The sequence below is a fragment of the Mustela nivalis genome (assembly GCF_964662115.1).
Source record: "Mustela nivalis genome assembly, chromosome: 17".
Classification (NCBI taxonomy): Eukaryota; Metazoa; Chordata; class Mammalia; order Carnivora; family Mustelidae; genus Mustela; species Mustela nivalis.
Window position 1 is genome coordinate 15,639,874 of NC_139036.1, and position 27,998 is coordinate 15,667,871.

A 27,998-nucleotide genomic window follows, 5' to 3' on the forward strand; every position below is an offset into this window, starting at 1 on the left:
ATAGGAAATTAAAAAGATGCTCATGGAAACATAAAGCATTTATTATTGCTATAGTCAAGGCAAAATTTCTGGAAACAATTGGCCTTGATAATGGGGGTAGAATCAGAACCATTTTTCATGAGTTTACAGTCTGTTTTCTGCTGTCCACACGTCATAGTTTCACATGCGGCATGACGGACGTTTGTTACACAGGAGGGAGAAGAATGAACTTGGGAGTCACAAAGCATGGCTTACCTACCTCCCTTAGTTACCTGACTTCAGACCGATCACTTGTGGTGAAACTGTTTCATCCTGTGCTGATTAAAAAAAAAAAAAAATGGGATGGGGCAGAGGGGCCTGAATGAACCCAGCTGCTTGGAGGGCCTCTTGAGATAATGTGGCTGAGAACAAGGAGGACATAAATGAAATTTCCTGGGATGCTTGAAAAAAATGATACAAAACAGAGTATTTCTAGTAACAGTGTTTGAAAGCCTTGCAGGGAAGGGTGGGAACCCCATCGCGTAGCCTCCAAGCGTGGCAGCGGGCAGGACAGTCACCGAGCATCCGAAATATTGGGGCAAGACAAAGGACGTTGATGCCCAAGCCTCCAGACTCACAGAGGAAGGAGCTGGCTTGACAAGCCATGTAATATGGACCCAGCTTTACCCTAGAAACACTTTCAGTTTTATTTTACCTTAATATAAATCTGTACATGCAAGAATAAAAAAGCTATTATACAATGATTCTGTGAGTTTTACCTAGTTTCGAGAATAATGCATGCAGTTACAAATGAGAGGTAGAAACACTGTATTAAAGACCTAAAAATACAAACATTGTATAAATAAATATTCAAATTAACTGCTGGAATTTCATACAGATAAATAAGGTAAAAATTACATTACTTCATCAAAGTAAAAGAAAAACCATGTTTTTGTCTGTCTGCATCAGTATCCTAAAATTAGATTAATGCCAAAGAGCTTCTGTGCAATTTGTCAGAGTTTGGGTTATGTTACCTAAAAGGGTAAAAATGAAAGGATCAAAACTGGAGAATGGTTTATTCAAGTATTCAAGCAGATGCGGAAAAGAAATGAAACCATACATGATGCAGGAACCATTTCTGGAGGGATGTGACCTGCCCACGTTCTCCGTGACCAGCCGTTGGTGGACCGTCAGGACGGACACGAACCATGCACGTTAGGCTGCAAAGAGCCGCCCGTCTTCCTAAGAGAAGACAAATCTCATTTGTCACTAACTTCATGGAGAAACTCCACATCACCAACAAGCCTTTAGGTCACCAACCTTGTTTTGGCCCCATTAAAATTCTTGAGAGGATCCCGAGTTGGTATTTTTCTCTAATACTGCCCAAATAAACCTAGCCTTTAGTAAACCTAGAGATCACAGGCATCGATGCACACTCCGCATGCACAATAAAAAATACAACCAAAAGCAAATGGCCAGCAACTCAAAAACGCCACTGAGAAAATCTGTATGTGTAGATGGATAGGTTAAAAAAATGCAAAGGTTCACACGAACACAAGTTTTTACCATTTAAAAGTCCACTAGAAGTTACATGTGAATTCTGGAAAGGGTGTGTGTATATAACATAATCAAGAAAAATATTTTAAACAAGTCCATTGTGCCTCAGTTAGTTTAAAATTGCAAAATCCAATACATAGTTGTTTTAATAAATTAGTGCAATATGAAAGAGTTGGAAGATGAACATGTGTCCATATTTGATCAAATGGAAGAGTTCACCACTTCTGCCAAGAGCCTTCTATCAGCTCGTTCTCGAGCTCGCTCTTCCTGGGATGCGTGCTCAGGTTCAGACAAACAGACCCCAGTTATCACACTGCCTGGATGAGATGTCGATTTTTATTTTATTTTATTATTATTATTATTTTTACTTTATACCTCAGTAAATGCGTGGAATTTCACACACTGCCCTGGTGAACTGAGTACAGAGCCACCTACTTTGTTCCGTTCTTAATTATCCTTAGGAATAACTGTACCGATCATTCTATTTCTAAGGTCCATTTATTGATCCCGTCCAAACTGAGAGCCAAGTGGAATATTCTGCTTCTGTTTCTACACAGAAAAGGGAAGGGCTGATGCCTCCACTAAGGCAGATTTCCTACAAGTCTGTAGTTTTTTTGGGTGGTTTTCCTTTTTGAAGTCACGCTTATTCTTTGGTAGTCACCAGGTGGGAGACTAGGGTTTCCTGGGGCTGGGGAAACAGAACCCAAGCTGTCATCCCAAACCTCTCTCCTCAGTCCCACCGCTGGTCCAGGGACGAGCCTGCGGCTGCTCACAGGGTTGCAGAGCTACAACAGAGTGCTGACAATCTTCTTTCAATACTAGTTTTATCTAGAAATAAAATAAATTCATAATGAAAATCATGTCTATTGTCAAAACCAAAGTAAGAAGAACTAATGGGGGAAAAACCCCAAACCCATCACCATTAATTCTCCACTTGCACCCTTGCCCCTGACCTTTCTTTGGCCCAAAGTTGGCCATTTGAGTATTTTGTCTTCCTTCTGCCTGATAATTGTTTGGATGTAATTTCCAGCTCAGTGACGTGCAGTGGCAAAACCGAGGCTGGTACGTAAAACACAGGACATTTAGGTCTGAATGGCCAGCTTGCTCCCAACTGCAAGTCATTTCAGAACTGGCATCCCTTCGAGGCTGTGTGGTATGAGCATGTACACTCCGAAGGGCCCACCATCCCCTCTTCAAAACCCAGGGCTTCTTTCTGATAAATGATACCATCACCCGGCAGCCTATCAATCTCCACTCTGCTGTCTATCCTACATCTACCCTGGAGTCTTCATAAAAGTCTTCAGTCACCAATAAGCTCATGAGGCTTAGAACAGTTGCCTTTATAATTAACAATAAAACCAAAGCTCTCTACAGATGCAAACACACATCTGCCAACACGGTCATGCATTGTGAAAATCCGAAGTCACAAGGACTTCACGTGCATTATCTCGAGCCCTCGAACAACTCTCTCATCTTTCAGAAGAAGAAACAGACCATGGGAAGGGTAAGGGATCGGCCCGAAGCCAAGATCCAAACCCAGGCCGTATGGTGCCGAACTCTGCTCACTCCTCCTGCTGCACCTGTAGGAGACAACTGGGTTGTCTGTCTTCTAAGTCGACTTACATTTGTGTACATTTTCGATGTTGGCAGGGTCCTGGGGAATCTTAGTGAGGCCTTCCAGAAGAAGGGCTGCCTTATGGTAGCAATAAACGATGTCTTCGGTCTGCTGAAACATCTCATCCAGGGCGGCAGACTGAACCTGAAGCCAAGTCGGCAGAAATGAGAAGAGTCTCAACTTTTCCCAGAAAATACGAATCCATCTGGGCAATGCAGCTTTTAATGGAATCTATCTAAAATTAACACATTTTGACAAAATGATATCATCTACCAAACTATATAAAACTCAAAAATTCTTCAGATAGGCAAAATAAAATGGGAGTTTCTTGACGAAAGAGTTCCTCTGCACTCTCACATCATCTCGGACTCAGACGAAGGACTAGCAGAACTTACGCTCCTGAACTGGCTCTTCTAGGACTGCATTAAGAAGTTTCTTTTAAACATATGCTTTCACACTAGCGCAGCCTGACACTTCATTAAAATACATTTTGTAATAATAATGGGGCGCCTGGGTGGCTCCGTGGGTTAAGCCTCTGCCTTCGGCTCAGGTTGTGATCCCAGGGTCCTAGGATGGAGCCCCACGTTGGGCTCTCTGCTCAGCAGGGAGCCTGCTTCCTCCTCTCTCTGCCTACTTGTGATCTCTGTCTGTCAAATAAATAAATAAAATCTTTGAAAAAAAGTACATTTTGTAATAAAAGATAATTAAGTGGTGTTAAAAGTCATCTCTTAGCTTGCTTTACTCAAAGCATTTTCGGGTGTAGTCATTCATTCGCTCAGAGGTGTGTGCTGAGCACCTTCCTGTGTTCCCAGCACTGTGCACATGGTGAAGGAGAGCGCACCGTCTAGAGGGATGCGCGGGGCTGGGAAACGTGGCATTCTAAGGCCAAGGGATACGTGTTACTAGAGAGGGAGCCCTGGAATGGTAGGGGATACATGCTGGGTGCGTCTAACGCAACCATGGATGGAGAGAAGATCAGGGAAAGCCTCCAGGAAGTGGTGTTTAGGCTGAGACTGGAGGAGGACCAGGAGATGGCCAGGTGGGAGGAGCTTTCCAGAAAGAAGGGACAGCAGAAGTATTCACAGGTTGTGAGTATTTCAGAAGTTTTCCCAACAGTATTCTGAAATATTTCCAATAGTACAACAACACAGTTGGAAAAGCAGATTTTACTTTGCGTCTTTACTCAGATAGGGTCAGTAAGCAGAGTCAGGGCACATGCGCTGGTGAACAGCAGGATTTCTCCTAATTTTTATTCCAAAATTTCTGAAACAGTAGAAAATGCAGAAAATGCAGATCTAGCCAAAGCCTTTAGATGCAAAGTATAAAAAGATTAGACTGTGCCTAATGTGAGCAATTTTTAAGAGGTACAATAAAATGTCACCACATGTGGTAGCCAATGTCACTTAATGTGTTACTTGGGCTAATGACATCCAATTACCTCTGTCATTAAGAAGGAGTCACAATATTTGGGGCTTGGGAATTGTTAAGGGCAGGAACTTTTTTAAAAAGGATAACATCAAAGGGCGCCTGGGTGGTGCAGTTGGTTAAGCCTTTGACTCTTGGTTTCGCCTCAGGCTGTGATCTCAGGGTATTGAGACTGCGTCCTGCGTCAGGCTCTGTGTTCAGCAGAGTCTGCTTGAAATTCTCTCTGCCCCTCCCACTAGTGCACTCTCTCTCAAAATAAATACATCTTTAAAAAAAATAATAAAGGGAAAATGCCAAGTAGGTATTCAACTCAGAAGATTGGCCTATATAATATTCAATATTTAAAAGGGTTACCATTTCTACAGCACAAGTGTAGATGAGTTTCTTTGTAGTTATGCTGTTCATTTCATCGATAAATCTCTGTCAGAAAAGAAGCGATTCAGCTTTTTTGTAAGTTTCTTGCACACGGTGATGCAGAATTTGTATCGTTCATTCAGATTTTTGACAACTGGAAGAAGTTGAGATGAGAACTAATTTTAATTTTCCTCCCAAAATAAAAATAAAGTCACAGTGACATGCACCTTTTCTGCCAATTTAAGGAAAGTAGCACTAAATCGTCCTTGGGGGAAAAAATGACCAGAAATCAGGTTCTTTCATGGGTTCTCTTCCAGTTAAGGAAAAGTTGAGAATAAAGAAAGTCATTTTGGCTGTTCTCTGTATCAATTAAATGGCAAGAGCACAACCCAGGAAAGTCAGCATCTTTGCCCATCTAAGAGTTTTTTCTAGCACAGACTCCGCATAAAACTCTCTCTCCACGTAAAGGGGAAGAGGGCGGTGCGAGGTCGCGGGCGTAGGCGCAGGTACTGTCGCACGCCTCCATACCTTGTTTCACAGCCGTGGACGGGCTCAGCTTCCCGGACTTGATCTGGGCTTTGGCGAGATGCAGAGAGGCTGCTAAGAGCTGTGCGGCTTTCATGTATAAGACCAGCTGCTCCACACGCCTGCGCTGGAAGGAAGGTAGAGAGTGTTATCCTGTGAGCCAACGTGCCACACTCCGCCCTCTACCATTGGGTCACCAAAGAGCATTTTTAAAGGAATATCATCCTCCTTGACATAAAAAAAAATAAAAAAAAATTATTTATTTAACAGAGAGAGATAGAGAGAGAGAGATCACAAGTAGGCAGAGAGAAAGGCAGAGAGCCCGATGCGGGGCTCCATCCCAGGACCCCGAGACCATGACTTGCGCCGAAGGCAGAGGCTTAACCCACTGAGCCACCCAGGCGCCCCCTCCTTGACATTTTTAATGTACAAATAACTCCTGAAGGAAAAAGTTTCAGCACAGAAAAAAGCATGTGTGAAAAGACTCAAGAACCAATACAACTTCTTCATCATCAAATACCTTCAACAATATAAGTCACAAGGAAGAGGCAATACTAAGGCTGCACAATCTTTGAGTCTTGGCTCACAAGTGGAATCACACCAGTGACATAACCAAGAGCTCCCTTGAAGCTCTTCATGAGACACAATCTCTTGTGTCTGACAGGACCTCCATCTCAGACATGAATTTACAGAAAGCATGGAGAATTTGGAAGCAAACGGCAAAGGGGGCACGTACCTCCAGTCTTTGCTCAGCTGGCTGATCTGGTCCACGACCACACTCTCCTGGATCTGGTACAAGGAGACATTGGATGTGCACAGCCCCGGGTGGCCGTCAGGTCCAGCACACACTTCGTGAACATCAGCATCACATTGAGGTGGCATAAGGTGTCTGTGTGTTCTCTCTGTGGCAAAGCCAATTTGTCTTAGAAGCTTAGAAACTAAGAAGACCAGCATACTTATTTCTGTATATACACCGTGGCCGAAGCTACTGTGTTTTTATACTTACGGACATCAGAATGAATAGAACAGACTACAATTTTTAAATTCCCCAAAACTAGTAGGAAAATAAGCACAGGTGAAACACAATGTGGGTGTGTGGGTGTGTGCATGCGTTTGTGTGTATGGATGAGAGCAGCCACAAAATTAAGTTTCAAAGATGAGGTCATATGCTTTTACTAGAAACAATAACGACAACAACAAAACAAATCAATATCTGAGACAAAACATGACAAAACAAATACCGGGATTGTAAGGTTATTTAATCCACACTTCTAGACAGTTCTGCAAATTCTACTGACTTATAGTTTGAGAGATGCTTTATTTTAATTTCCAGTGGGTTTTCAGTTCACAGTGATTCCTGACACCAAAGCTTTAAATCTTGGTTAGCTGTCCAGTTAGTTAAAGAGGGGAGTAAGTGTAGAGATAATAGCATGCATTAAAAATAGTCTAAAATTAGTGTTGTTTCGAGATGCGTTTTTAGCTATAAATGTTTCTTGAAATCTCAAATAAGACTAAGCTTCTCATTCTCCTTTTATGATTAAAAAAGGATGAGAATCATTTCCTTGAGAAAGGAGAAATAAACCAATTAACTTGTGAAGGTCTTCCTGCTCTCTTACATATATATGTATACATATACATGCACATAGCACTATATATTCTAATATACCGTTAAATGTACTGGAAAACAATTTGTGTCTAATTTGACTGAAAATACTCTGAAAACTGCTTTTCCAATTTTAGCCCTGGGTTAAACATATGTTCAAAATTATGACTAAATTCACTAGGAACTCACTGATATATTTTGCATGCACCATTTTATAACTTCTAAGTGAAAGAATAGACATTCATACACAACAGAAATGCTAGAGGTCCAGCATGGAGAGAGCGTCTGTTCTCTGTTCGTCTGGAGAACTGATCATTTTAATGGAAATGCAAGCCAAGTCAGCACTGTGACCAGTGGGAGGACACAGTGTGGGCTCCTGAATGCTGTCCTGGAGGCAGGACTGAGGAACTGAACTGACACAGCCATTGCAGTCACTGAATGAACCTCGCCTGTTCTCAGTCTGTGTTCACAGGATTCTGATGTGGGTCTCCCTGCACAACTGGCTCCAGGAGGGCAGGGGCTGGTCTACCAATGCGAGCCTCTGCCTGCTAGGGTTATTTCTCCGTGTTAGTGACACATCTAATTACGCTTGATTACTTTTTAAGCCCAAGTGTGTCATTTTTATGTTATAAAGAAAAGCAAACACTGAAAATAAAAAGTTCTAGTTTCAGGACCAAGATTATGCTTTCCAAGTCCTATTGATGGAAAGAAACTAAACTTCAGATGAAAAATCTGTATCTGTCACTTCCTATCAACCAAAGCTTGTTCTGGATGAGTGTCACTGTCCACATTATTTTGAAAGCATGTCAGCAGTGGTTTTCAAATAGAAAAGACAAGGCGAGGTAAAGAAAAGAAAAACAACAGCAACAAAAACAAAAAGAAAAAGGCACTTTTGGGAGCAGTCTGCTCTCCTCCCTTTGGCGGCTCTTCTCACCTCCATCAGCATCTCCTCCGGCAGCTCCAGGGCTTCGAAGGTGATGAGCCCCTCCAGGCTGGGGGGTGAAGCACCATAAGTCATGTATCTCAGGCTGGAAGCAGCCTCAGCTCCCGGAGGGGAAGCCCCCCAACCCAGCCCCGGCGGGGAGCCCACACACACGCAGCTGTTGGCGGAGCACAGGGAGCCCTTGGGCTGCTGCTGCAGCTGGCTGCAAGGGGACAGGACCGTGAGCATGTGGGCAGGTGGGCTGTGCCCGCCCCTGACGCCAGCCCAGCAACAGTCACGGACCCCCTACTGGAGCCTATGAAGAGGTTTTATTTCTCTGAGGTCACCTTTATTCCTTGTTTATACATCTATTTCATCGACATCATCATGGCTAGTTTTTTTTTTTTTTTAAGATTTTATTTATTGATTCGAGTGTGAGCAAGTGAGCCAGAGAGAGAGAGAGAGAGAGAGAGAGAGAGACAGACAGAGAGAAAGAGAGAGAGAGATCAAGAGCAGGGGGAGGGGCAGAGGGAGAGGCGGATTCCCCACTGACCAGGGAGCTGGATGCAGGGCTCCTTCCTGGGGTTCCAAGATCAATACCTGAGCTGAAGGCAGCCGCTTCACTGACTGAGCCACCCAAGCACCCCTACATGGCTTGTTTTAAACAAGTTTATAGCGTATACATTTCTCCCCATTGCTCCACAGACCTCCTCATCATAAAACGCAGCAGAGGCCCAGCAGTTCCCTAGATGTCTGTATGTGATGACTGTCTGGAGGATTTACACTATTTCTGGTTCTTTAAGCCACAGATAACACTGTAATGAAATTTAAAGTTTTCCCTTCTTTTGGATGATTCATTTGTGATAAGCACTCTGAAGTGGTATTATAAACAGGAATGGGGTTACCACAGGTCAAATGTTACATCTTCACAGCTCTTGTGACAACTGCAGCACTACTTTTGACCCCAGGTGTGAGCACACAGACCCCACCACACCTCAGCAACGGTGGGCACCTCCATCTTCTAGTGCTGGCTTAGCTAACAGGTATAAAATGTCACTTTCTGAAAATGACATTTTACTATTATTTAATACTTTCAATAATCTGAAGAACAAGATTATTGGCTCTACTTCCTCTCTTGTTACCTGTTTATAATCCTTTTGCTTATAAATCTCCTGACATTTTGATTGTTGACTTACGTAGCTGAAAAGATTTTAAAGGACACAAGGTACAATACAGACGACAATGCTAAATGATAACTCATTTCCAGTACAAACTGAAAACTTCTTTAATTTTGGATATTAATAACCTATTTATAGAGAATGGATGATAAAACCAATCTACTGGCCTATCTAAATGCAGCTAGGGCTAAGTGCAAAGATTAGGACCCGAAGTATGAAAAAAGGGGAAACTTAAGTTTCTAAGAATAAAAGTAAAGATAAACAACCATCTACTATTTCAAAAAAATTACCAGAGGTACTGAAATACGCCTTTAATATAAAGACACAACGAGCACCGCAGATGCGCCACTCCTTCATCATGGAAAAGTCACAGCTACATTATACCGCTATAATACAGTGTTATCAACATGCAGTGCTCTTAGCTTACAAAGTTTCCCCCCTACAAATAACATTCCATTTATGCCTTATAACCCCTCTAAGGTCAAGAAAGTGATGATCTCAATGTCACTGGTAAGGAAACTGAAGCCCAGAGAGCTGAGGGACTGGCCTGAGTCGCATCATCAAGTCATCGACAGAACACTACACTCCAAACACAAGCCAATTCTTCACCTGAGGTTGTTCTTGTTCGAAGGACCATTGGGTACAAGTGGGGGCCGTGGCACTGTGTGGAGGAGATCCTACAGTGAACAGGACAGCTCTGGAACTTGCTGCTGTTCCTATAGGAGGTGCCAGTCCACCACCACAAGCTCCTGCAGGGGCTACAGCGAAAAGTTCACACAAAGTTACATTGCTTCCACGGTGTTTCGATTTGGGGGTGGGGTTACATTACTTTTATAGTTGGGTTTCTGGAGGCTTTTTTACATTAGGTACTTATTACTCTTAACATCAGAAAGTCAACACAGATCTGCATTAGTAGTATTTTACAGTACTCTCTTCTCAGCTGTGAACCTTCCTTACACCAAATCCACCTACTCAGAGTCACTTCATAGACTTCTAAGGGACATGAGTTGCTGTCACACCTGTTAAGGATCATTTGAAAAAGTGGAAACCAAGAACTTAGGATAAAAATATGAGGGAAAGATGAAGGGAGATCAGGACTCTCCACGGTGTAAGAGCCAGAGAAAGTTGAGTCAAAGTACATGTGGGCCTTGGAATTGCAGCCATACATCTGTCAGGAAGAAATGGGGGTGGACCCAATGTCAGGGGCCCCGATGGGCTGGTGTGGGTTAAAGGAAGGGAAGGTGGAAAGTCCTTCTCCACCAAACCACACAGAATCAATAAAAGTTGTCCAAAGCCTTTTCATACTCAAGCATCTCAAAAACATTACATTTCTGAGAACACAGAATGGAGGTGGGAGTTAAAAACACAAATCACAAATTTAAAACCAGATACAGAAAAAACCTACCATCAGTGTCCATCTTATCCACAACAGAGCATAACAAACTTGAAGCATCTAATTAACAGAACAGAGAGATTATAAAAATCTTCTAGGAAGCCATGAACTATAAGTGGAAATTAGTTAAACAGTATCTATTTGTAGGTATTTGTGTATTTAAATATGGTCATGGATGTATTTTAAGAGACAATGACACATTTCTTTTAAGGAATTAAGTTTTTCCTATTATCAGCAGTTTTTATTTTCAGAAATGGAGACTTAGAGAGAGAAATCTGTGATTTCGAATGATGATAGTAAAGTTCATGTGGAAAAGAGAAGAGAAAAAGAGGATAAAAATGATCAAAGATGCATTTTATGCTTAAATGTTGTTTAAGGAGAAAAATCTGGTTTCATACACACAAACTTGGACTTAAATTACAACACATATTCATGCAGAACTTACAAACCCTATAAATTTAATTTGTGAAAGGGGATGATACATAATACGGTTTTTCAAACAAGCTAATTCCAAAAACTGTTCCAACTCGTAGTGACTGACTTCTGGAAAACAGCACACAGAATGATGACTTTCAGAATGGCAGTGTTAAGTGTGAGCAGCATCAGAGACCTGCTTTTCAGTGAAACAACTGTAAGTGGTGAAAATTAATTTTCTTATTCATTTAAGAAAGAGAGTGGGGAGTAGGGGGTGAGAGAGAGTCTTAAGCAGACTTGGCACTGAGCAGGGAGCCCAACATGGGGCTCGATCTCACGATCCTGAGATTACAACTGAGCTGAAACCAAAAGTCAGATACTTAACTAACTGCATCACAGAGGCACTGTGGTAAAAATTCTTTCTTTAAGAAACAACCACTTAGGGGTACCTGGGTATGTGCACCCTTATGTTCAATGCAGCATTATTTACAATAGCAAAGATATGGAAGCAACCTAACTGTCCATCAACAGATGAATGGATAAAGAAGATGTGGTGTAGGTGTTTTATTTATACAGTGGAATATTACACAGCCTTAAAAAGGGATGGGATCTTGCCCTTTGTGACAACATGGATGGACCTAGAGGGTATTATGCCCAAGTGAAATAACTCAGACTGAAAAAGACAAATACCATGTGATTTCACTCACATGTGGAACTGGAAAAACAAAATAAACAAACAAAAAGCAGAATTAAACCTATAAATACAGAGAACAAACAGATGGTTGCCAGAGGGGAGGGGAGGTGAGGGGAAAAAGGCAAAATGGGTAAGAGGAGTAGAAGATACAGGCTTGCAGTTAAGAAATGAGTAAGATGTGGGAATAAAAGGTACAGCACAGGGAATACGGGCAATGATACTATGATAGTGATGTCTGGGGACAGATGGCAGCTACCCTTGTGGCGAGCACAGTGTAATGTATAGAGATGCTGAATCACTATGTCGTACACCTAAAGCTAATGTGAACTTGTATGTCAACTATACTCAAATAAAAAAAATTTAAGTAAAGTATGATCATAATGTCTCATCAAATAGAGACTATCATTAAAGAGAGAGATTATAAAAAAGAACCAAGTGCAAATTCAGGAGTTAAAAAGGACAATAACTGAAATTAAAAATTCACTACAGGGGTTCAACAGCACATGTGAACTGGCAGAAGAAAGAATCCATCAACTTGAAGATAAATCGATAGAGACCGTACAATGTGCAGCACAGAGTGAAAAGAGAGCCTCAAAAGAACTAGGAGACACCACTAAGTGTACCTATGCATAATGTGTATTATATGCATGCTAGGGGTGCCAGGAGGAGAGGAGAGGCAGAAAAAGCAGAAAAGAATATCCAAATAAACAATGGCTGAAAATTTCTCAAGTCGGATGAAAAACATTAATCTGTATATCCAGGAAGCTCAACAAACTCAACGGAAGATAAACTCAAAGAGAGCCACACCCAGAAACATCACAGTAAAACCGTAAAAGCCAAAGATTAGGACACAACCTTCGGAGCAGTAAGAGGAAAATCATGTGTCCCATACAAAGGTTTCATTCAGTCTACAGCTCAATTTGGAAAGTACGGTCAACTTAACAATATTAAGTCTTCTGATCTATATATACAGGGTTTCTTTCCATTTATTTATGTCTTCTTTAATTTATCTCATCAGTGTTTTGTAGTTTTCAGAACCAAAGTTTCATAGTTTACAAGTATAAATTTGATCCTAAGTATTTTGTTATTTCTGCTGGTATCTTTCACAGAATTGTTTTCTTAATGTCACTTTCAGATCGTTTCTTGCCAGTGTATAAGAAATACAGTGGATTTTTGGGTACTGATCTTGTACTCTGCAATGCTGCTGAATTTATTAGTTCAAAGAGTTTTTTAGTGGATTACTTAGGATTTTTTACATACAAAATCATGCCATCTGTGAAGAGAGGTAGTTTTACTTCTTCCTTTCCAAGCTGGGTATTTTGTTTTTTGTTTTTCCTCCACTGCCCTGGTTAGAGCCTCTGATACAATGTAGAATAGAAATGGTGAGAATGGGCATCTTTGTCTGTTTTGTGATCTTAGAGGGAAAATATTCAATCTTCCACTTTTAAATATGATGTTAGTTGTACATTTTTCATAGATGTTCTTTATCATGTGAATAAATTCTATTTCTAGCATATTGAGTATTATGTATTATGTTAACTGATTTTCGTATGTGAAAGCAACTTAGCAGTCCAGAGAAAAACTTCACTTCATAAAATTTCCATTTCACAATGGAAACTCAAAGACCCAGAATAACCAAAACAATCTTGAAAATGAAGAACAAAGGACTCTCATTTCCTTGGTTACTATAATGGTATAATAATCAAGGCAGTATGGTACCAACATAATAAAAGACATATAGATTGGTGAAATAGAATTAGGATCCAAAAAAAACCACATTTATAGTTGACAGATTTTTCTGACAAGGTTAACAAAACAATGCAATATGGAAGAAAGAATAATCTTTGTAATAAACGGTGCTGGCACCACTGAAAATCTACACACAAAAGAATGAAGTCGGACCCCTACATCACATAATCCACAAGAAAGTCAGTTAAAATGGATCACAGGTCTACATGTAAGAGCTAAGATACAAAACTCCCAGGAAAGAATACAGAGTTAGGCAAGGGTGTCAGATGTTATTTAAGAAGGGGGATCTAGGGAAACCCAAAAAGAACACAGAGAGGTTTAGCCTGACACCTACAGCTACAACGAACACTAGGCACAGCCTAACTTCTAGCCAGGAAAACAAAAAAACCTCGTGATATTTAATTCAATTCCTGCTATCCAATATATCAGGTCAGGCTTTCAAAAAAAAAATTAAAAGATATACTTAATGGTAAAAATAGTTTGATGAAACAGAGCGATCTTCATAACCAGACTCACATACAGCACAGACTGGAATTATCAGACTAAAATTTTAAAATAAATATGGTTAATATGCTAAGGGCTCATTAGGGAAAAGTAAACAACATGTAAGAAGAGATTGGTAACATAAGCAGAGAGAATGGAAACTCCACAAAAGAATCAAAAGGAAACATTATAAATCAAAATCACTGAAACAGAAATGAATAATGCATTTGATGAGCTCCCCAGTAGATAGACATGGCTCAGGAGAGAAACAGCTTGAAGATGAGCCAATATCAACTTCCAAAACTGGAAAGCAAATACAAAGAAAAATGAAAACAAAGACGGAATAGTCAAGAACTGTGGGACAGCTACAAAAGTATAGCATATATGTAAAGGGAATATCAGAGGAGAAGAGAGAGAGAAAGGAACAGAAGAAATATTTGTAGTTGTAACGATTGAGAATTTTCCAAAATTACTGACAGAACCAAACCACATATCCAGGAAGCTCAGAAAACACCAACCAGGATGAATACCAAAAAAACTACACCTAGACATATATCAAACTGCACAGAATCAAAGACAAGGAAAAAATCTTGAAAGAAGCCAAAGAAAAAGCACCTCACCTATAGAAGAACAGGAGTAAGAATTACATTGGACCTTTCTTCAGAAACCATGCAAGCAAGAAAAGAGTGGAGTAGTCTCTTTGGATTAGAAACCATGTTCAATCAGGTATTTGATGGTCCAGATTATTTCCTTCTTTGGATGCTAATGGGAGAGTCAATAAAAAATTATAGAGAAAATGAGAAAAGATTACAATGGTGAATCCCAAATTTAGGTGTATATAATAATAATGGGGAGAGTTTTTTTTTTTTTTGAGATTTTATTTATTTATTTGAGAGAGCATGAGTGGCGGTGGGGAGGGGCAGTCGGAGAGGGAGAAGTGGGGAGCCCAATGTGGGGCTCGATCCCAGGACCCTGGGAGCATCACATGAGCTGAAGGCAGACACTTAACCAACTGAGCCACTCAGGAACCCAGGACTTTGTTAAAAGTACTGATTCCCAGAATCCATTCCCTGAAAGTTTGTTTAAATAAGACTGGGTTATGGTCCACAACCTGCCCTTTGTTTTATTTTTTGACAAGCCGTAATCCAAGAAATCTAGTTGTGGATCTGTAGATGTAACAGTCCCTGAAACAACTATGAAAAAGCCTAGGGGATCTCATGACCTATGGTATTTTTTATAGGATCTACTCACTCACTGTAGAAGAAATGCTCAAGAGTACAAGTGTATTTAAGCTAACTTTGGTCAGTATTACCCCACCAATAAAAATCAATCTTGGGTCAGAATTCCTCCTAACTCATAACTGGTGGTGATTAAGACACCCCACAAGCATCTGTCTTGGTGTGCTAAGAAAAAAGATGAAGTGGCAGGGAGTGGGTGAAGAAATCTCAGGAAGTGTGTGAAGAAATCTCAGGAAATCTCAGGAAGTGTGTGAACAGTCAGCAGAAGCAGATATGTAAAACAATTACTTTCTCCCGCCCTCCAACCCTGCCAAAGATGTCCATGGACTAACGTCTGGAACCTGTAAATAGGCTACATTACATGGCAGAAAGTAATTAAAGTTGCAGATGGAACTGGCTTAAACATAAAGAGATTATCCTAGATTATCCAGCAGGTCCAACATAATCACAAGGGTCCATTAAATGTAGAATAGGGAGGCAGGAGGTCGGAGTCTAGACCGGCTATCGTTGGCTTTCAAGATGGAAGGGGACCCCAATCCGAGGAAGGAGGGCAGTCTCTAGATGCTGGAAAAGCCTAGGAAATGCATTCTCCCCTAAAGGCTCTAGAAGGAATGCAGCCTTGTCAATATACTGATTTTAGCCCAGAGAAACCCACTGCAGGCCTCTGACCTCTGAAACTGTACAACGCTATGTTTGTGTTGTTTTAAAAACAGCACACTTGTGCTAATCTGTGGCAGCAATAACAGTAAACCAATGCACATACTAGCAAATTACCCCATTTTCTTACCTATATCCATTGGTCATTCTGTATTTAAACTGTCCGTGCTGCCCTGATGTCCACCTAAAGGTATCTTTGCTTGTTGGTCTGATAATTTCCCAGCATTGACAGATCTAGAAAGAAGGAACGATGTTCATAATGGAAAGTATACTTAATCAAATTAATTAATTAATTAATTTGTCAGAGATAGCACAAAGAGATAGCACAAGCAGGCAGAGGCAGGCAGAGGCAGAGGAAGAAGCAGACTCCCAGCTGAGCAAGGAGCCCAATGTGGTGCTGGATTCCAGGACCCTGGGATCATGACCCGAGCTGAAGACAGAGGTCACCCAGGTGTCCCTGGAAAGTATACTGTAAAAATCCCAGTATTTAATATAATAAGGGAGATTTAAGCCAAGCCACAAAATGGTTAAAGGGAAGTCAGAGAATAAGGGGACAAAAAATAGATACCAGATAATTCAGGGCAGAGACGAACTTCAATAACCCAAACAAAAAGCAGACAGAGAACATTCAGGAAATTCAGTGAGGACTCTGTATTCAATCACAGGAAGTACCTGTGGTTTTCAGAGATTCTAAATGTATACAGTTCATATCATTACCCAAGTGGCATAGACCAGCTACTAAACTAATTTGGTCTGGTCTGTCTTTATTGTAGACATGTATGTACTATTGCAGTTTTCACACTGAAGGCTGGGAGGAAACAGTGTCTTTTACCTGCCAAACACTGCTTTGTTCTGCTGCTCAGGCTTCTGCCTCTCACCGCCTTGAGCTAGGAGACAATGAGGGCACTCCCGTGGGTCACTCCCGTCTTTAGTCTGCCCTTCAAGAGGGCCCGTGGCGAGTCACCAAGGCCAGCAGGTTGGAAGGCACTTGCGTTTTAGGTATTTTGAAAGGAGCCGTGGTCTGAGGAAACACATGCAAGCTGGTTACTACATCACGTGCAGCATTCAGAATCGTCAGACCTAAGTCAGACCTCGATTCATATCCTGACTCTTCCACTGAGAGCCTCTGTGGCTGTGGACAGTTCACTCGTTCTCTCTGGCCTCAACTTCTGTTCTTCGGGAATCAGTGGGATCATGTATAAAAAGCATTCGGCATGAAGTACTTAGACTGTGCCTGGCTCACGGCAAGTCCTCCTTAAATGGTAGGCATTCAATATCACTATGAATCTTTTCTATCAAGCACAGTAGGCCCCATCGTGGCTTCGCCTTCTGTGGCCGACCCTGGTCGGGAAGCAGGTGATCCTCCTTCCAATACACTGTCAGAAGGTCAGTGGTAGCCTAACACTGGGTCACATGCCTACGTCACTCCCTCACTTCATCTCCCCACGCAGGCCTGCTCCCACCTCACATCCTCTGCTTCTTCCTCTCCCTGTGCCCCTCCTGCCATCACTTGTGCTTTATCTCTCTCTCCAATAAATATATATTTTTTAAAGATTTTATTTATTTGACAGCGATCACACGTGGGCAGAATGGCAGGCAGAGGGAGAGGGAGAAGCAGGCTCCCCGCTGAGGAGGGAGCCTGATGTGGGCTTGATCCCAGGACCCTGGGATCATGACCTGAGCGGAAGGCAGATGCTTAACCGACTGAGACACCCAGGTGCCCCAATAAATGAAATCTTAAAAAACAAACTGCCCCATGACTATTATATATTATATATATTTTGGGTGTATTTTGAGAGAGAGAGAGAGAGACCACATTCACTTAACTTTCACTGTGGCCTATTATAACTGTTCTATTTTATTAACAGTTATGGTTATTAATCTCTCACCATGCCTAACTTATAAATTAAACTTTATCGCACTATCTGTGGTTTCAGTCAACTGCGGGGGGTCTTGGAGCATATCCCCGGGGGGACAAGAGGACTACTGTCTCCAGCTCAGCTAAGCTACCCCACAGCACTGCGGACTCTGTGTCACTCCATGTGGCCATGCAGCTGCAGGGCCTTAAACGGACACTGGCTCCACACGCCAGTGCAGGCCTTCAAGAGCATACTGTGGTCACAAGTACATTTAAAGTCTGGAGATGACTCCTCCAACAGCCCTGGTGGTCTAGTCTCACCCATCCCCCAGGCTTTCTCCTTGGATGCTGCACACACAAAAACTCCTGTGGAGCTTACTAGAATCCCATTTTTTCGGCTCAAACTGACCAATTCTGCTTTAGCTCAGGAACCCCAAAGTCCTCCATCCTGGACCCTAATAAAGGCCTGTGCCCCGGGTCCTGTCTCTGTCTGCACCTGCCTGGGTGTCCCCGTGTAGCTTCTTGAGGCATGCCAGGTACTTCTGCCAAGACATATGAGCAACGGACTTCTCTGTTCCAGTCTCTCTGGTGGTCTGCTGCCGGACCTGAGCTCACCAAACGGCACCCCGTGCTCCACGTAACGGACGTTAACTGAACAAAGTCGTCATGCTGACTAAGGAGCTTAATGAACACACCTTAGTAGGAGAGCCAATGATGGTTGGTAAAGGAGTTTTAAAGAACCAGTCCGAACTGCGAGTAGAGGACCCCGTGTGCTTGGTGGGAGAGGTTCCGAGGCTGCCGGGCCAACTGGGCTGAGGTGAGTAGCTGTACCCAGCCCCAGCGTGGGACGGGCACACGGGGTCCGAGTGCTGCTTTCTGAGTTTCTGCTTGTTCTGGTAGATGTTGGTGAGGGTCGGAGCGCTCTGCAGCCTAGCGCCCGACAGGAAAGGCTGTGGTGACAGAGCCGGTGGCACTGGGGAACCTGCCATGGACAGAGCACAGGTAAACACTGAAGAAGTCAGAGGACTCGAAATGGGAAGTCTAATGAATGTCATGTTCTTCAGGAGCTATTTTAAAAATTGTGTATTTGGCAAGAGATGATTTGGGGGATAGGTGGTAATGGTGGTGGGTACGTTAGCCACTCTTAGTAGCAGCTAGCAGAAAACTCTAATTAGCACAAGAGAACCACATCATAAATGATCAATGTCAATAAAAACTACAAAAACCTGGATGCCTGGGTGCCTCCGTTGGTTAAGCGACTGCCTTCAGCTCAGGTCATAATCCTGGAGTCCCAGAATTGGGTCCCACATTGGACTCCCTGCTCTTACTTACCTCTCTTCTTCTCTTACTTACCTCTCTCCGCTCATGTTCTCTCTCTCTCTCAAATAAATAAATAAAATCTCCTCTTACTTACCTCTCTTCTCTTACTTACCTCTCTCCGCTCAGGTTCTCTCTCTCTCTCTCTCAAATAAATAAATAAAATCTTTAAAAAAAAAAACCCCAAAACTACGAAAACCTCTGTTGAACCGAAACCAAATGATTTCTACTTTTTATGTGAATGCACACTTGGGGAAATCAATGTATTACTCTCTTTTCTCACCTAGAAGCTAAAAGAAACTTTTCAAACCAATCCAGAAGAACCCTTTATCTGATTAGATAATACACTTTTCTGGGATTTTATTTTACTTGTCTAAAAATCACAAGCATATATAGATAATTTAATTATTTTTATTAGTCTCATGAATGAAATTCATTTGTAACCTAAAGCGTCCCTGTTCTCCACAGAGAAAAGCCTCGTCCACAGGAACTCTTGCCTCCTCAGGGGACACTGCAGTAAGAGCCCGAGAGAAACAGGGTCCTGATATGGTGAACGGCTGGAACGGCAAGAGGACTGCCCCGCACAGACGTTGTTGCCAACTTCAGGTCTACTAAGTCCAGTTACAAATTCTTCGGAGCTTGTTGCAAGCCAAACTACCACCAGTAATTTTATAGGTACAGACCTATAACCATAATCTTCCCAAAAAGGAAATTGGAGCTTTTGCTACTGACCGCTTCTAGCCTGCTTGTGCTCTCTCTTTCTCTGACAAATAAAAAAATAAAAAGTAAATATTATAAAATAAAGTATACTTTCCATTATGAACATCGTTCCTTATTTCTATATCTGTCAGTGCTGGGAAATTATCAAACCAACAAGCGAAGATATCTTTAGGTGGACATCAGGGCAGGACAGGCAGTTTAAATACAGAATGACCAATAGCCTAATCTCATCCTAAATCTGGTATTTAATCTTTCAGAATTGGGTTCTGCCATCTCTGTGTGTGTGTACGTGTATATATGCATAAATATGCACATAGAAATAAATAAAATTAGTAGCAGAATGTTATAAATCTGGAGAAAGTTATCTAAGATTTATTTTTAGGGAAACACAAAATGTGAAAAACTGAAAAACTAAGAAAAGGTGCTTCTCTCAGTGACACAGGATTCCTTTAATTAGCCAACTCCTCAAATTCACATTAAAATTTGACTAATAAAAGTGTGATTTGCACGTATCTTTTATATATTTTATATTAAAGCAAATAAACTATATTTCTTGTTTATCTCATGCTAACTAGCAGCTGTTATCAAGAACAGTATTAATCAAAGGAATGAAATTTCATTTTCTAGATTGGGTTTCTTTCCTTTATTTATTTATTTTTTTAAGATTTTATTATTTACTCAACAGAGAGAGAGAGACAGTGAGAGAAGGAACACAAGCCAGGAGGGTAGGTGGGAGATGGGAGAGGGAGAAGCAGGCTTCCTGCCGAGCAGGGAGCTGACACAGAGCTCAATCCCAGGACCCTGGGATCACGACCTGAGCAGAAGGCAGAAACCAACTGAGCCACCCAGGTGCCCCTAGATTGGTTTTTATCATCTATGTGACAATGATCAAAATTTAGCTCAGTTAATTAATTCCCAAGAGAAAAGATACCTAAAGGAGATATTTGATTAACTATATGATATGCTAAAGCATATTAAACCAAGATCCTAGAAAGTAGGACAACAGATAGAATATTTCATATCTTCTGCAAAGAAGACATCCAGATGGCCAACAGACACATGAAAAAGTGCTCCATATCACTCGGCATCAGGGAAATACAAATCAAAACCACAATGAGATATCACCTCACACCAGTCAGAATGGCTAAAATCAACAAGTCAGGAAATGACAGATGCTGGCGAGGATGCGGAGAAAGGGGAACCCTCCTACACTGTTGGTGGGAATGCAAGCTGGTGCAGCCACTCTGGAAAACAGCATGGAGGTTCCTCAAAATGTTGAAAATAGAGCTGCCCTATGACCCAGCAATTGCACTACTGGGCATTTACCCTAAGGATACAAACGTAGTGGTCCAAAGGGGCATGTGCACCCGAATGTTTATAGCAGCAATGTCCACAATAGCCAAACTATGGAAAGAACCTAAATGTCCATCAACAGATGAATGGATGAAGAAGATGTGGTATATATACACAATGGAATACTATGCAGCCATCAAAAGAAATGAAATCTTGCCATTTGCGACAACATGGATGGAACTAGAGCGTATCATGCTTAGCGAAATAAGTCAAGCAGAGAAAGACAACTATCATATGATCTCCCTGATATGAGGAAGTGGTGATGCAACATGGGGGCTTAAGTGGGTAGGAGGAGAAGAATAAATGAAACAAGATGGGATTGGGAGGGAGACAAACCATAAGTGACTCTTAATCTCACAAAACAAACTGAGGGTTGCTGGGGGGAGGGGGTTTGGGAGAAGGGGGTGGGATTATGGACATTGGGGAGGGTATGTGCTTTGGTGAGTGCTGTGAAGTGTGTAAACCTGGTGATTCACAGACCTGTACCCCTGGGGATAAAAATATATGTTTATAAAAAAAATTATTAAAAAAAAAGAATATTTCATATCAGTTCTATTCCTTTGGTAAGACTAGAAAAACATAACTTAAATCCACTTATAACAGGATTAAAATTATTAATATGCCAAACAGATCTCCTACCTGATGAGTTTCTACTCCTGGATTCGTGACCCTGAGGATGTCCATAGCAGCACTGACTCAGCTGCTCCGGAATGGTCCCAACTGTGAGCAGGGAAACGGGGAAAGGAACGAGAGGTGATTTAAAACCAGTGCCAGAAGGAGCAGGTAAGACACGCACCAACTATACAGTACATGACAGTCAGCAAAGCTGGATGAGCAAAGCTTTATTTCAGCAGGCACTTTCTGGCCAGCGTGTGGGGTGCGGGGTGCTGGGCACACAACGGTCTAAAGAACCGCAGAATAGGCCTTGAAACAAGGGTGGCAGGAAAGCAAGCCACGGGAACAAACTGATGCCTGCAACCGGTAGGTCACTTCAGACCGAGAAGGAAGGAGCTGGCGGTGTTGGAGGCTGTGGAGCTGCAGGGGGCCCAGCCAGTGGGTGGCCCAGCTGCTGTCGCTCTGCACCCACCAAGCTCCTCCTGCCGTCCTAAGCCTTGCTCCACCAGGCTGCTCGCAGCCAACACCTGCACGTGGACGCGGCACTCATTCAGGCTGGTTCAAGCAGGTCAGGGAATTTGGACCATCAAGTGCTTGGGGACACTCCTGGGGCCTGGCTAAAATGTTCTTAGAATTAATTCACTCTAGTCAAGGCTCCCCTGCCCACTCCTCCTACCTCCCTATCTCCCTCACAGGGGTCAGGGCTACAAGGAGGTCTGAAGGTGCTCCCCCAGAGCCCTCCTCTCCCTGCCCCCCTGCACCCATCCCAGGCGCCTCCCCCGTTATTCTGGCACGTCTCTGCAGCTCCCTTCTCTGCATCCACCTCTGAGAGCCCAAACCAACCAGAGGAAGAACTGGGAAAGCTCAGGGAGATGAAGCAGACAGGAGACATAGGTCTGTAACTGGGGGGTTACACAGGCAAGCAAAGGTTAAATCCCGAGGAGGGGCCTTTTCCTGGAGGGCAAGGACAAGACTTGGCCCTTGTCTGGGGAGACTCTGAGGTGCCTCAGGAACTGCTTGAGGGGGTGAGGTAGGGCCAGATTTTGTTCAGGAAGATTTTTCAGCTAAACAGCAGCTTCAGAACTACTGCAATAGGCATGGTGATACACATTTTTAAAAACTATCATTATGGTGGGTTTTTTTGAATCAGGGCTCCTGGGCATACTTCAATCTTTCTCCCTCGGCCTCCTCTTGGAATTTCTTCACGTTCCCTACTCCTACCTCGCCAGTTTTGACCAAGAGTGGAGCCCTTTACAGGGGTATAAAAATTTACCTTTAAGAAGTAAAAAAATACGTATCTATTTATATGGGGAGCCCAGTTTGCGACCTGCTGCCCTGGGGCCCTCTCTGCCCCTGACCCTGCTCGGCCCCGCGACACCAGTGCTGTCTCCCTCAGATTCTGCAGTCTCAGCTGCTTTGGCCTGTCTTGCATGTTTTCTGAAGTTGGAGCATTTTGTGTCTCAGTTCATGAAAATTGTGGTTTTAGGTTCGTTTTCCTGTTTGTTTCGGGTTTTGTTGCCTGAGCTGTGGGGCTGCTTGTGCGGTTTCCTCCCTTGTGCCCTGCAGACTTCCCAGGCAAGGTGGAAAGACCCAGGCTGAAGCTGCCACCATCTTCCTCCCGGGGCTGGAAGGCCCCCCGGGGACCCAAGCCAGTGCTGCTGTACACAAGAGTGTCTCTTAATCCTTACAAATCTGAGGGGTCAGTAGGGTAGGAATTTCATGCAATTATTATCTAGGGTTTCTGATTTTGTGTGTTTGGAGCCCAAACCCAGTGGAGATACTTTTTATCCATGAGATCCATTTTACATTTCCAACAGCAGTCCCGACAAAGACAAACGTATCTGGGGATGCTGACACGGGCCGGGGAGAAGGTAGAGAGTGGGCAGGGTAGGATATGGCTTCCCATCAGCTGAAACTCACTGCCATCGTGAGCCACTGCTCCTAAAGACAGTGTCATGTCAGAGCCGCCACAGTGGAAAAATGGTGAAAACAACAGTTCCATTCTCCTTACCCAAAGGGGAAGGTGAGTAAGGCCTGGAAGACCCAGTGGAGAGTCTTCGTCCGACTGTCTGCACTGTGTCTGCGGGCGCCGGGGAGCAGGATCCCAGCCGGAGGAAGCCCAGTGGGCTGGTGTTGGACCTTCGTACCACTGCAGATCTGAAAAGAAAAATAAATGACTCCCTCTCTGGCAGGTTCTGGGCTCTCCTTTTCTTCTAAAATTTCCTAACAACATGTCAGGGAGTAGAGCTTTTAAAAATATGTAATATAATCACATGGAACAAGTAGAAAATGTATAAAGTTATATGGCATGAAGTCTCCCTCCCATCCTTATATTCTGTCTGCCTACTTCTCGACACTCCCTCAGTCCTACTCCAAAGGTTACCACTATTTTTAGTTTCTAAGATATCCTTTCAGAATTCCTTAAGTCATATCAGCAGCAAACAAACTGAAAATATTATTTTCATCTTGTTTTAACAAAGGTAATGTATACCATACCAACTATTTTGTTTTTTTGTTTGTTTTTGGTTCCCTTTATACACTTAAAATTACTGAATATCCCCAATTTTTTTTTTTAAGAGAGGGAGAGAGAGGGGATTGGGGGTGGAGGGGCAGAGGAAAAGAGAGAATCTTAAGCAGGTTCCACACCCAGCACAGAGACCAACACAGGGCCTGATCTCATGACCATGAGATCATGACCTGAGCTGAAATCAAGAGACAGATGCTTAAATGACTGAGCCAACCAGGCACCCCTATCCCAGAGTTTTTATTTATAAAACTTGAATCTATTGAAACTTATTGTATGAGAAGCTAAAACTGAAAAAAACTGGTAATTAAGAATTCATTAAGAAGAATAAACTTATTACATGTAATGTAAGATTATGAAAATTATATTTTCCAAACAAAATAAATTCATGAGAAGCATGACACTGTTTTACATTTTTTAAAATCTCTTAATGTCTGGCTCAGTAGTTGGGATTCTCAGAATTGTTTGTGTATTCAATCTTTTCTATAGCACATATATTGGGGGACATGCATAGAGAAAATCCAGCCTTACACAGACATGTAGCCAGAAAAGGGAGGAATATTTTGGTAGCCTTTTCAGATTTTTGTGATGCTTGTCTTGGAGACTACACCAAAACTCAGCCATTGGACTCCTGGATGATCTAAAAGAAACACTGCAATGTGGAATCTGAAACCATGCCAATGAAATTTTGTTTTATACTAGGCTCTAATCCTTTGGAAGGTATCTTGTGCTTGGACTAGATTTTTTTTATCCATGCAGGATTTTTAAACATTTGGCATTTTGAATGAGTATATGCAGGTATTCCAAATGTTAACATATCACACAGTATTAAAAGTCACATCCAGAACAAAATGTCACCGCAAATCTTAACAGAAGTGGCCGTCAAGGCATAAGAGAAGCTGTCAAGATCACAGTGGTGAATATGGTGAGTATATTTTCAAAAATTCTATTTTTTTCTCAAGAGCTCAAATTTTATGTCACTTGTTTTCTAGGAATGGCAGACTTCGTTCAACTGTTCTCAACAAAACGGCTGCCCAATGCCCACAACTGATAGCTTGTCAGCTGTTCTCCCATGAAAAAATGGTGTTTCCATGAAAAACAGGGTGAGTTCAACTTGCAATCATGAAACAATCATGAAAATGCTTTTCCTTAAAAGAACTACTCCAATGTGCACCAAAAGTGCTTTATGCCCACAAGCTACTTAAGGTTGCGATTTTCAAAGAGAAATAGTAACTTTTACTGCTTCCTTAAAGACATTCCTTGGTACCGCTACTGTCTGGTGGTAAGAGATATGAAAAATCACAGTGCATTTGGGTGCCACTACCTTGATGCATTTTAAAGCACCAGCAGTTTGCATGTCATTGCTTCTGTATCATTAGTGCATATGTCAACATAGCGAAAAAAAGCAGAGTGTCCCAATCATTATGAAAACAGTCTTGACCTCACACAAACCACACTTTGAAAACCACTGCTAATTCTGCAATCACTTTGCTTTTCTCATTTTATAATATGCCTTGGAAATTTTTCGACCTCAGTACAGAGAGAGCTTCCTTCCTCTTGAAGGAAGGTGCTCCACTGTCACAGATGGACGTTAAGGACTCAGTCACTTACGGGTAGGCACTTGGCTTATTTCTTATCCTCTGCTATTATCAAATTAACAACCTGTAGATATGTAGCTTCATACACAGGCAAGGACTGTGTAGCTACAGAATAAGTTACCAGAAGTTCAAGTGCTGGGCTCAAAAGATATATGCATTAATAATTTTCACAGGTTTTGCACCAAAACATCCTTTGTAGAAAGCTCTCATGAGTTTTCATCTCATCCTATGACATCCTTTTTCCATTCATTCAACTATGCATTTGGTGAGCCCTTTAAATCTAAAATCATGTACTCTCCAATTCTAGAAAACTTTTTCTTGATTATTTCCTGGAAATTTTCTTCTTTAACTTGTTCTTTCTGGAATGCCCACATTGCATAATGCTGGAAGAATATTTTTTATTCATAGTTTCCATCTTCTTTATTTGAGTCATCTATTTCAGATACAGTCCCAACTTTGTCTTTCAACATTTATTTCTATTTTTTTTTTCAGTTATGTTTTGGAATGTCCAAGAAGTCTTTTTGATGTTGATTGTTTTCAACAGCATTCTGTTCTAATGTACAGATGCAGTCTCTACCCTACTTCTCAGGGTACACATATTTCACATAAGTTTTCTTTTCTTTGTATTCTTGCTATTTCGTCCAGATTGCACTTTTTTGTCTTCAGCCTTATGCCTCACTTGCAGCTCTCCCTTCCCTGAGCTCTGGGGGCTGGGGTCTCGGGGGCACCGTGGGGCACTCTGATGCTGGCCCTACTATAGTGGGGCCCCCTTCATCTTTTTTCTGTTTTCCAGAAAGGTGCTGAAACCTCTCATCCTCTGAGCATGTGTTCTTATCTAACTTATCTTTGTGGACTTAGACCTTTTCGTTCTTGCTACCTTAGTGGGGTTTCAGGATGTAGAGGAAATAAATAATATGTAAATGATCTGTACAACCAGTGAGGTTTCATCTTTAATAAGTTCTTCCTTAATTCTTAAGAATTATTATATATACATATCCTACTATATCATCCAGCTAAGCTTAACCACCATTTAAATAGATTCATTATAGGGATGCCTGGGTGACTCAGTGGTTTTGGGCTCAGGTCATGATCTCAGGGTCCTGGGATTAAGCCCCACATCGGGCTCTCTACTCAGCAGGGAGCCTGCCTCCCCACCTCCAAATGCCTCTCTGCCTACTTGTGATTTCTGTTTGTCAAATAAATAAATAAAACCTTTAAAAAAATAGATTCATTACAGAAGTTTTTTATTCTTCAATTTTGTATACCTCCATGATACACACAGGTAAGAGATTATGTTAAACCATGGAAAGTAATAGATCTTTCAAAAACAACAATTTTTTTAAAAGAAAAAGATGGAAAAAAAAATACTCGCTTACCTTGGAGAACCATGTAGATTTGTGCCAGAGTTGGCAGGAGATGTAAGATTCTGCTCTATGCGCTGTTAATTCCTTATCTGAGTAGGAACTGGAATTGGTGCTGTCTCACTGTCAGGCGACAAAGTGGGCTGACACGGAGTGCAACAATCATGAATTGAAAAAGGAAAGAAATCCAAGTGAGACTGTTTCTCTTTCATTTGACACCTTGATGATATTTAGAGAAAATTCTAGAAGAGACCAAATGATCATGTTCATGTGAATAAAAAATGATCATTTCAAAAACAAGGCCAAAAAAAAAAAAAATCACACTGGAACTCCCCAGGCATTTATAAGCCTTTTGAGGACTAAGAATCATAATAAGAACTGGAAAAACATTCCTCTGCAACAGTAGGAGAAGTCTGTAGGCTGGCAAATTTCTGTTTCATCTGCTCACGTTCTGCTATTCATTATTATGTGAGGAGAAAAAAATATTTCTAGGAAAATATGCTGGGTAAAAGAACAGGAAGTTCAAGAGCAAAGATGACTGGAATGTTTACAAAAGTCATGAATGCAGTAAGAATTCCCAAACAACTCTTTTAAAAAGATTGAAAATAACACTGTACAACTCTCAAAGCACATGACCGATCTGAGGTCTACATGTTGAAGTGTTAGTGCTGGGTTTCTGTAATAGCCTCTCTCCTTGCTTTTCATAAATTTGGAAACATAATGTCCTTTTGATTCAATCTACAACCTATGAAAAACATCAGGGACAATACTGGACCTTAAAAAAGATGATTTATTTCATTCTTCTGTCTGTCTATAATACTAAAAAAGCCCCATAAATCTAACATGTTTTTCTCAAATTACATTGCAGATATAAAGAGATCGGAGAT

At 41.8% G+C, this 27,998-nt stretch overlaps 1 pseudogene across 1 annotated transcript; it reads right to left on the reverse strand.

The window, feature by feature from the left end:
* Positions 1-23: 23 nt before the first annotated feature.
* On the reverse strand, positions 24-27,629 carry LOC309851551 (serine/threonine-protein kinase ULK2-like; annotated as a pseudogene). The gene is made up of 14 exons (XR_014316597.1): positions 27,127-27,629; positions 23,640-23,785; positions 21,653-21,733; positions 18,319-18,605; positions 16,598-16,786; positions 15,896-15,999; positions 9,747-9,895; positions 8,584-8,704; positions 7,972-8,182; positions 6,171-6,336; positions 5,438-5,556; positions 4,895-5,063; positions 3,139-3,274; positions 24-2,343 (listed from the first exon to the last, which is right to left on the reverse strand). The product of XR_014316597.1 is annotated as a serine/threonine-protein kinase ULK2-like (transcript).
* Between the last annotated feature and the right edge of the window lie 369 nt (positions 27,630-27,998).